We start from the raw sequence: 9,755 nt of genomic DNA on the forward strand, positions 1-9,755 counted from the left end.
CTTCAACTATTACCTCACACCATATGCAATAGTTAACTCAAAATGAATCATAGAAATACAATTTTTTTCATATATTGACTTTGTATCATATGACCTTGCTAAAGTCACTTGTTAGTTTTGGTTCAGGAGATGGGCAGGCAGCACGGGGAAGAAAATGGGATGGGGGTCATGTGTGGGGCTGCCTAATTTAGATCACGTGGTCAGAGAAGCCCTCCCAGGAGAGGTGACATTTGAATAGATTTGAAAAGGGCAGGGAAGCAAGCTGGAGGGAGCCAGGCATGGAGCTCTCTGAGAGGGGACTTGGTGTCTCCCAAGGCTGCCTAGAATCTGCACTCACAACAGTGGTGGCAGTACAAGTTGTTGGCTGAGCTCAGGTCTGCAGGGAAGGGCCTTCTTTAGGGTGGAGGGTAATGCAAGCTGTACCCTCTAGACTGGCCACTAGACTGATTCTGGTAGCAGGCTTACTGCCTGGGGGAGCGAGTGCTTACTGTCTGGGTAGAGTGGTGCATAGAAAGTCACTTGTCACTTCCCTGGGGTGGCCAATGACACCAGCACCCTAGCTGGGGGCCCAGGAGCCTCCCTGATGTCTACTGGAACAGAGCTTGTTTCACACTATGATACTTGATATATTCATTCATTTATTTGCCTTCTGTGTCATGAGCTCCATGGGGACAGAAACCCTCAAAAAGCAAGCAGGTGACCCCAGTTTCCATGTTATGAGCAATCTGGCAAGCCCTTTCCCCGCCCCCCCCCAACCCTGTGAGTACCCGGGTATTCCTGGGAGGAAATCAAAGTGGAGGGCCAGATGCCTGGGCACACAGGTGGTTCAGGCTCTGGGAAAATACTTGAGTAGAAGGTGATTCATAACTCTCATCCCACACAGTGAAACTGGAGACTAGACGGTCTATTCTTTTTTTCATTTCATTCTCACAACTGCCCTGTATGGGAGACTATACTATTCCCATTTCCCACATAAGAAAGACCCAGCTCAGAGCTTAGATAACTTCCCCAAGGTCACACAGCGAATAGGTTGCAAAGTTGCTTCTCTCCAGGCCCCAGGGTCTTTCTCTCCATGCTCGTGCTCGCCCACCAGGATGCTTGGCAGGTTGAGCTTTAGAATGGGCTTCACCGCCATCGGTGTTAGTCACAGCAATGGGGTGGGATGGTAAAGTGAGCTCCAATAGGTGTTCTGAGGGGCTGTTGGTTCCTGTTAAACACCAGGAACCCTGGGATAGGAGAGGGGACTTGGGTTAGAGCCTGCTTCATGTGTGGGCAGCCATCTTGCACTAGAAACACTGCTACTCTGAGGATTACTCAAGAGCTGGACAAAGGCCCCAGACCCAAGGGCAGATCCATTCAAATGGAGGGTGAATCCTGTGACAAAGGGAATCATTAGCCAAGGGCCTCCCTTGGAGCACATGAACTCACAGGGAGAACAGCACACTTAGTGAGCTGTTTAATATAAATATAAAGCACAGGGTGCTGTGGCTGACTCATAGTAGGTGCTCAATCTCTGGTTGCTCTTATTTTAATAAAGACTTAATTTCCTTGTGCAGAAATTGAATTGGAAGTTGAATTTCCTTCTGAGCTGAGACCCAGAGTGCTCTCCAGAGCGGGCTATGGAAGCCAGATGAAATTTGTTCCTAATGGGGGGTTCTGTGGAAGCTCAGTAAATAGTTCTATCAAATTAGCAGGCCCAACAGACACAAGGGAGCGGATTTCTTCCTGAGCCTGGGTCCTGCTATCCCTTGTCCCTTGGAAATCAGATTATAAGGAGGGCAGGGCCAGGGAGGAAACCGAACTAACACAATTACCAGCCCTGGCTTGTCCACTTCAGCCTGGGAATAGGGCAGGGAGGAGGGGAAAGCAGAGGAGAGGCAGAGCCTCTCTCAGGAAGTTGCAAATTCAAGAAAGTAGACAGGATGAGCCTGTTTCTGCTGCAGGGCCCCCGTCTTCACCATCCTGTCCTGGGATTAGTTGTGTCATCTCCATGCTGTTCCCATGCAATGCCAATAACAGAAGCCTCTGTCTTCTCCTGGAGATCAGTGTAGTAATTCCTTTTATAGCTGCAATGTCATCTAGCCTTGGCTTGAATCTCCCTCGTGATGGGGCGTTTGTTACCCATCAAGCCCTTCTGTTCCATTATTGATTCATAAGCAGCCTACTATTGGGGCACCTGGGTGGCTCAGCTGGTTAAGCGTCCAACTTTGGCTCAGGTCATGATCTCACGGTTTGTGGGTTTGAGTCCCGTGTCAGGCTCTGTGCTGACAGCCTAGAGCCTGGAGCCTGCTTCAGATTCTGTGTCTCCCTCTCTCTCTGCCCCTCCCCCATTTGTGCTCTGTCTTTCTCTGTCTCTGAAAGATGGATAAATATTAAAACAAAAAACAAAATAAAATTTTTTAAGCCGCCTACTATAGGCAAGACCACTGATATCTGGTCTTAGGTTTGCCACAAACTAGATATAGAAACTTTGGCCCCAATTTCCCCATCTATAAATGAAATATGTGGCCCTGTGGTAAGCACCGCGTTCATGTTCTCCATGTCCTTCTAGCCTCTCCCATGTGAGGCAAGTTGTGATTTTCTAGGTGGACTTTGACTTATCAAAGCACGTCAGCCCAGCACATCTTGTCATCACAGCCTTAGGAGTTGTCATAGGCATTGCCCTAGAAATGGTGGTCCAAAGAGAGAAACTGAGGCTTACAGAGGTAGTATTTAAGGTCACACAACTGGGGCGCCTGACTGGTTCAGTCAGTGGAACGTGTGACTCTTGATCTCGGGGTTGTAGTTTCAGGCCCCACATTGGATGTAGAGATTACTTTAAAAAAATAAAATCTTAAAAAAAAATAATAAAGTCACACAACTAATGCTGGCAAAGCCAAAAAGGAAACACATGTCTTCTTAGAGTCACACTGTTGACTAATGATAAACTTATGGTTGGTTAACAGAACACATAAGGTCCTGAATACATCCCTTCCAACTTCCATTCTGAGAAAACCCTCCATTGCAGTCTGGCTGCGAACCACGTTAGGCAGTGGAGGAAGGGGTCTATGTATAGCTAGTCCATCCTTCCCTGGAACCAGCTTTGAGTCAGTTCCAGGGAGCCCTTGGCCAGTGCTGGGTTTTCAAGCTGGAAGGCCAGAGACACCATTTGAGGTCAGTGGCCCATAGGCAGGGTTAAGGTAGGTGAACCTCACCCAATTCCAGTATGAAACCAGAAGCACAAAGAGGAAGAGCCCAAGGGCAACCATGTGAGCAAACTCTCCCCCTTCTGTCTCTCTTCTTAAATATCTTTATTGAGGTACAATTCACATACCATGAAACACCCATTTAAAGTGTACAATGGTTTTTTGGGGCGCCTGGGTGGCTCAGTCGGTTGAGCGTCTGACTTCGGCTCAGGTCACGATCTCGCGGTCCGTGAGTTCGAGCCCCGCGTCGGGCTCTGGGCTGATGGCTCAGAGCCTGGAGCCTGCTTCCGATTCTGTGTCTCCCTCTCTCTCTGCCCCTCCCCCGTTCATGCTCTGTCTCTCTCTGTCTCAAAAATAAATAAATGTTAAAAAAAAATTAAAAAAAAATAAAGTGTACAATGGTTTTTAGTATATTACTGAGTTGTACCATCACTACAATCTAAGTTTAGAACATTTTGTTATGGGGGCCCCTGTGGGGAGCAGTCAGTGAAGGGTCCAACTCTTGATCCTGGCTCAGGTCATGATCTCACAGTTCGTGAGTTCCAGCCCCACACTGGGCTCTGTGCTGATGGTGCGGAGCCTGCCTGGGATTCCCTCTCTTTCCTTCTCTCTGTGCCCTCCCCACTTGTGCTCTGTCTCTCTCAAAATAAGTAAATAAACTTAAAAAATGTTAAAAAAAAAAAAAAGAACATTTTCATCACCGCTGGCCCCAGGCAACCTTTATCTACTTTGTTTCTTTAGATTTGTCTATTCCTGATATCTCATAGAAATGGAATACGCAGGATGTGTGGTCTTTTGTGACTGGCTTCTTCCCCTTAGCATGACGGTCCTCAAAAGTCATCCAGGTTGTAGCCTGTGTCAGCACTTCATTCCTGTTTATGGCCAAATAATACTGCATTGTACAGATATACCACATTTTATTCGTCCATTCACCAGTTGGTGGACATTTGGGTTGTTTCCACTTTCTGAGGGCTGTGCATAATTCTTCTATGAACATGCACCAACATGTTTTTGTGCGGCCCTCTCTTCTCTTGGTTTATTTATGCACTCATGTCATTCTCCTTCCTCCACAGGTTATAGTTCCAGTGTATGTGATATGTGTCTTTTGTTTTATGCGTTTATGATAAAGGTGCCTCTTGGGTGCGTGCATTTCTCATTTGCCTACATGGTATAGTGTTATGGTTCTTCTGTTTTCCTTTCCTCACTCAGCATTGTGTTTTGAGGATCCATCTATGTTGCCACGAGTAGTACATCTGATCCATTACTGCCAACTCTGTGTGGCCCTCAGGGGCGGGCCGCTACATTTTGCACACCTCTTCCCACAGGGACAAATACTTCCGTGGCACCACACACAAACCCACAATGGACATCCTGGTACACGTCGCCTTCAGGAGCTTGGTGAGAATGTCTAGAATATATGTCCAGGAACGGATTGTTGGGACACAGAATATGTACATACTTACTTTGAGTAGTGCCGGCGGGCAACAAGAGTGGGGACACGAGGAGGAGACGGAATTGTTTTCATCCACTTTTCCCACAGAGAAATAAGAACCAAGACATACATTTGCCATCCAGCCTCGCAAAGCCACAGGACACCAGTACTGAGATGCACCGTGCCTGCTGAAGGATAGAGATAGAATTTTATTTCTCGTATCTTTTTATTTCTTGTCTCATACTTCGCTAAGTTTCTAACTTAACACCGACTCCACTTAAATATTCTGGTCTCATAAAGTAGGGTTGTTCTTTACCCCTTATGGATTAAAATTCTGAAGGAAACCTACTGTTCTAAAAACTTTGCATTGTTCTTGGGGTACAAAGATCTTTGACCGTATAAAGATGATTTTCTCATTTTGTAACTGGGAAGGTATCTGACTCTTGAAACCCTGGCCAGCACTCAGGAGTGCCAAGGAACGGCAAGGAAAGGGAGGGTTCAGATGACCCACTGGGAATTTCTAGTTCTGATTTCAGTGACTTCTGAGAGAGAGATTAAAATCCTTATGGATAGCGGAACATGAGAAATTTCTTCCACGGGCAAGTGCGTACATTTGAGGATGATCAGCCATCCCCACAAAGCTCGGGATGAACAGATCACGGACAGTCTACTGAAGAGGAGTGGTTTCTGGGTAAAGTATTCACTCAGAGCCTATCTTACGCGCCTACACCCAAGGGTGCCTCTTTCTACACAGCAGAAGGGCGTCATCAGAAGCCTTTTGCAAAGAATCCATTTGTATGTAATGTGAATCCCTTTGTCCTCATTTTGGTTTCCTACATTTGGATTTCTTGTGAACGGGCTTTTCTGAAAGTGAAGGCCATACTCCTGCTGGACAGACCGAAGGTCTCTGGCCAGTCCCCACGAGCCCCTGGGAGGGCCCTGCAGGGAGCTGCGAGGGGACCCAATGGCTGCACTTCCTGCTTCCTCGGCCTGGCACTCTGCTACTTCTTTTGCCTCACCAGCTGGTGGTTTTCAAATTCTACCTCTGTGGAGCAGCTTCTGTGGCTGGCCTTACTTGGAAGTATTTAGGACAAAAAGAGAACCCAGCATTTCGCGACGCCGAGCTTCATTTCCAGTGTCGCGTCTCACAAATGCTGAGAGGGAACAGACAGGAGGAGAGGACATCTTTGGAGAAGTCACCAGGACTCCCTGCTTCCTGAACATTCTGTTTAACACCAGCATCATGGACACGGGGCCAAAAGGTCGGCAGGTCACCGGACCTGAAAGAAGACATGATTAGGAGGACAGGCCTCCTTCCTTATCCAAAGCCTCCTGCATGCTGGATGTTGTGTGAGGTGCTCTCCATGTACTTTCACTAACCCACACAACAAATAGCACCACAAGGGAAGACTCTGCTCAACTTTGTGTATGAAGAAATTGAGGTTCAAAAGCGTTAAGTGACCTGGCCCATGTCACAAGGCAAAGTTTACCTAAGTCTCTCTAGCCTTGGTTTGTACTTCCCCAGGCTAGTTTGGACCCCCACTTTCCACCCCACCCGGGGCCCTCATTTCTCCCTGACTCACTACTTCTGCTATTCTAAGGTGACTGGGCTCTGACTCAGAGCATTAGGGAAGGAGGTTTCTTGGCACCAGGAGAGGGGACACAGGGCTCAGGAGACAGTTTACAGATGGAATAAGCTTGTTAGTTCCCTCTCTGCTGGAACTGAGGGGAAGCAGCAGCTGGAGAGAAATGCCCAGAAGTGGGCAGGAAAGAGCAAAGGAGGGACTGGGCACGAGAAAGCAGGGTCGACGCAGAAGCTGTTTCTCAGTCCAGCTCTCTGACCCCACGGCCCCTCAAAGAGGGCCCCACAGTGTGCCCTTGAGAGAGGTAGATTGAACAGCAGAAGCAGCCTGGGGAACTGGGCAGCTAAGCCACTCTGAGGGCTTAAAGTCACACTAGGGACTGAGAGGAAGAAAGTCCCTGTGACTGTGGGGCTCGGCAGGTGTCACAGATTTGCGCTGGCCTCAGGTTTTCCCTCCACATCCCCTACTTCCCCCCGCCCACTATGCAGGCTCCCAAGCCTGGCTGGTCATGGGGCTGGCAGCCCTGTCAGAAAAGAGGAAAGGAAGGAAGACTGGGTAGGGGAACGTGCAGAGCTCTGGGGACAGAACCCATGGTATACTCAGCATGGGGGAAGGGAGAGAATAGAGGAGGAGAGCCGTGGAGCTCAAATGCCTCCCTTTCTGGACTGGGCGTTCCACCTGATGGAGCTTGCAGGGCTGTGGTGTATGGCTGAGCAGGTACACGGCTGTGCGTCCCACAGTTCCAGGAGGTGCCAGCCATGCAGACCACAGTGAAGGGCAGCCCTCAGGGATAGGCACGTCACAGGCTGCAGAAGCCTAGGGATAGTCTTGCCCTCGGGTTCCTGGAGATAATCTTGAGGCTTCCCATCATTCCAAATCTTAAAGGTGGGAACCTTGGAGCTTGAGCACCGTCCAGGAATTGAAGAGGCCATCGCCTATTGTGAGGTCAGGTGATCCTGGCTAGGGCCTGGCCAGCCTTTTTTTTTTTTTTTTTTTTTGAAGATTTTAAGTAATCTCTACACCCAGCGTGGGGCTTGAAACTCACAACTCCGGGGCGCCTGGGTGGCTCAGTCGGTTAAGTGGCCGACTTCGGCTCAGGTCATGATCTCGCGCTCCGTGAGTTCGAGCCCCGCGTCGGGCTCTGTTCTGACAGCTCAGAGCCTGGAGCCTGTTTCAGATTCTGTGTCTCCCTCTCTCTGACTCTCCCCCGTTCATGCTCTGTCTCTCTCTGTCTCAAAAATAAATACACGTTAAAAAAAAAAAATTAAAAAAAAAAAGAAACTCACAACTCCGAGATCAAGAGTTGCCTTCTCTACAGACGGAGCCAGGCAGGTGCCCCAAAGATCCCCTTCCTGACTGCCAAGGCCTTGTCCCTCGCCCCACAGGCGCCAAAGGCTGATATGGCAGTCTTTGATCTATCACTGCATCAGCAATCACAGGAGCCAATTTCAATTCAATTAAAAACAAAATCTAAATGATCTCACTGTACACAAATAAGCTGATCACCTTGAATGATGCCAGAGCTTGGCCTTACAGGCCTGCTACTCCAATCACTCAAGTCTGTATCAGAAGTGTGACTTCTTTCCAAAGGAGACCCCCAGGCCTCACCTTGGTCCTCTGCCTTTTCATGTTCCTGTCCCTCCTCCTGGCTCCCCTTTGCCCCTGTTGTCCAGTGCACCAACATCAGGATCAGCCCAGCCAACCCTCCTCTTCCCTTTCTACCAACTGGAATCCAAGAACTTGCTTTTTACCAAAAGAGGTAAAAGCAGTGTAGATGTTCAGGCAGGGGGTCCAAACCCCACGCCTCAGGGACGTCTCAAGCACACCTGCTGGTCTGAGGAGGAAGGAAGGTTGCTGACTGGACCTCAAATCGGGAGGAGAGAGAAGTCAGTGGGTCAGATGGAGCTGCTGACTGGACTCAACTGGCCTCACAAGGAATACCCTGATTCAACAGGAGCCCATGCCTGGGACATCCTCATGGGTCTCCCCACGGAAGCACAAGCTGGGGGAGCTGCAGGATTTGGACACTGGCCTGAGCAGAAGGACACGCTTGCCCTCGTGCCACCCCTTGCCCCACAGTCGGACAGACTTGGGATGAGGCCGAGTCTCCAGCAGCTGTTCTGGCCTTCCCCAGGAAGGCCAAGCCTGACAGCTCCTGCCCAGGAAATTCCAGTCCAGGCAGCTGCTTGAGGAACAAAATGCAGGAGTTCCCTTTGGGCAGGAGAGTTTAAAACTGGAATAAAGATAAAGGGATCAGAGCTGTAAGCTGCTTCTCCCAGCTTGTTTTCAAGGAAAAAAATCTCACCAGAACCCAACAGCTAAGAAGAACACAGTGATTTGAACCCGTCTTCCTGGGCCTGCAGCTGGGCAGATACCATTTAAAATTTGTTCCATCCTCTTCGGTCCTGGCATGCTAACAACTCGAAACGGTCTGCTTCCATTCTTCAGTCCCTGCATACCTCAAACCTCAGCTGCTACCTTCTGGTCCCTTTTATCTTTTTTTCCGGTCACCCAGCCTGTTTGCTGCTCGTCTCTGAAAGTCTTCCAAGGGATTTATTGACATCTCCAGGGGCTGAAACATCAGGAAGGCATTCATAATACAGGAGGGGTCAGAGTTGCTGAACAGTGCAGGGACAGGTCACGTTAGTCTAAGGGACTGTGTGTCGATTTTCTGGGTGGTGAGTGTGGTCCAAGCTAGGCTGACCTGGTTTTTCCTTTGCACAAGGCTCTTCTCTCTTCACCCTGCCTCCTTGCCAGCCATTTGCAATCCCTGCTGCTCCTGCATACTATAATCGGAGCCTGGAGTCACGCTGGGTGAGGGTGAGGAGATCAAGGTGAGCTCCTCCGCCCAAACAAAAACCCACATTAGGAGCAGCAAGATGTGAGGAGAGTACTAGCCTCAGAGACCAGGCCAAGCCATTTTACCCCTAACATGAGGGGAATGAAACGGATGATGTAGCTGACCACCCCCCACCTCTTTCAGGATCAGGTCAAAATGCTAATTTGGGCCCAAACACTTCCGATGTCCTCCCAGTCTCTCCAACCCTTGCTCTGGCTTCTCTTCCGGCAAACGTGTTCCATTTGAAAAGCTTTTTCCCCCAAGTATAATTCCACTGCCTCTTTCCACCAGCAATTTAAAACCCTCCTGTCTCATGTTTCTCTGCCTGTCCTCTCCAAGTGCCATGCACGTGCTCTTAGATCTCTATTCCAGATCTGCCCTGAGGGGTGGGTGGGCTGGGACTGAACTCTGACCCTTTTGCCCCCTGGCCTAATCAGACCACTGTTGGTTTTGCTATGGCTTAGCTTCTTCTTGAATCAGATGTTATAGAATATTACACACACACACACACACACACACACACACACACACACACACACACGCACGAAACAATCTTGCTTGGAAAACTCTGATCAAAACTTTTCCTTGGCACAAACACAGAGCATTTCCATGGCTTGCCACTTTCCTGATCTTCTGGGGCTGGTCTAAAGCCAGATTGGGGAATTTCAGCTCTGAAGGCCAGAGAGAAGTTTGCTGTCCCAGCTCCTGAGGTCTGG

This window comes from Prionailurus bengalensis, chromosome B3 (genome assembly GCF_016509475.1).
Source record: "Prionailurus bengalensis isolate Pbe53 chromosome B3, Fcat_Pben_1.1_paternal_pri, whole genome shotgun sequence".
Lineage (NCBI taxonomy): Eukaryota > Metazoa > Chordata > Mammalia > Carnivora > Felidae > Prionailurus > Prionailurus bengalensis.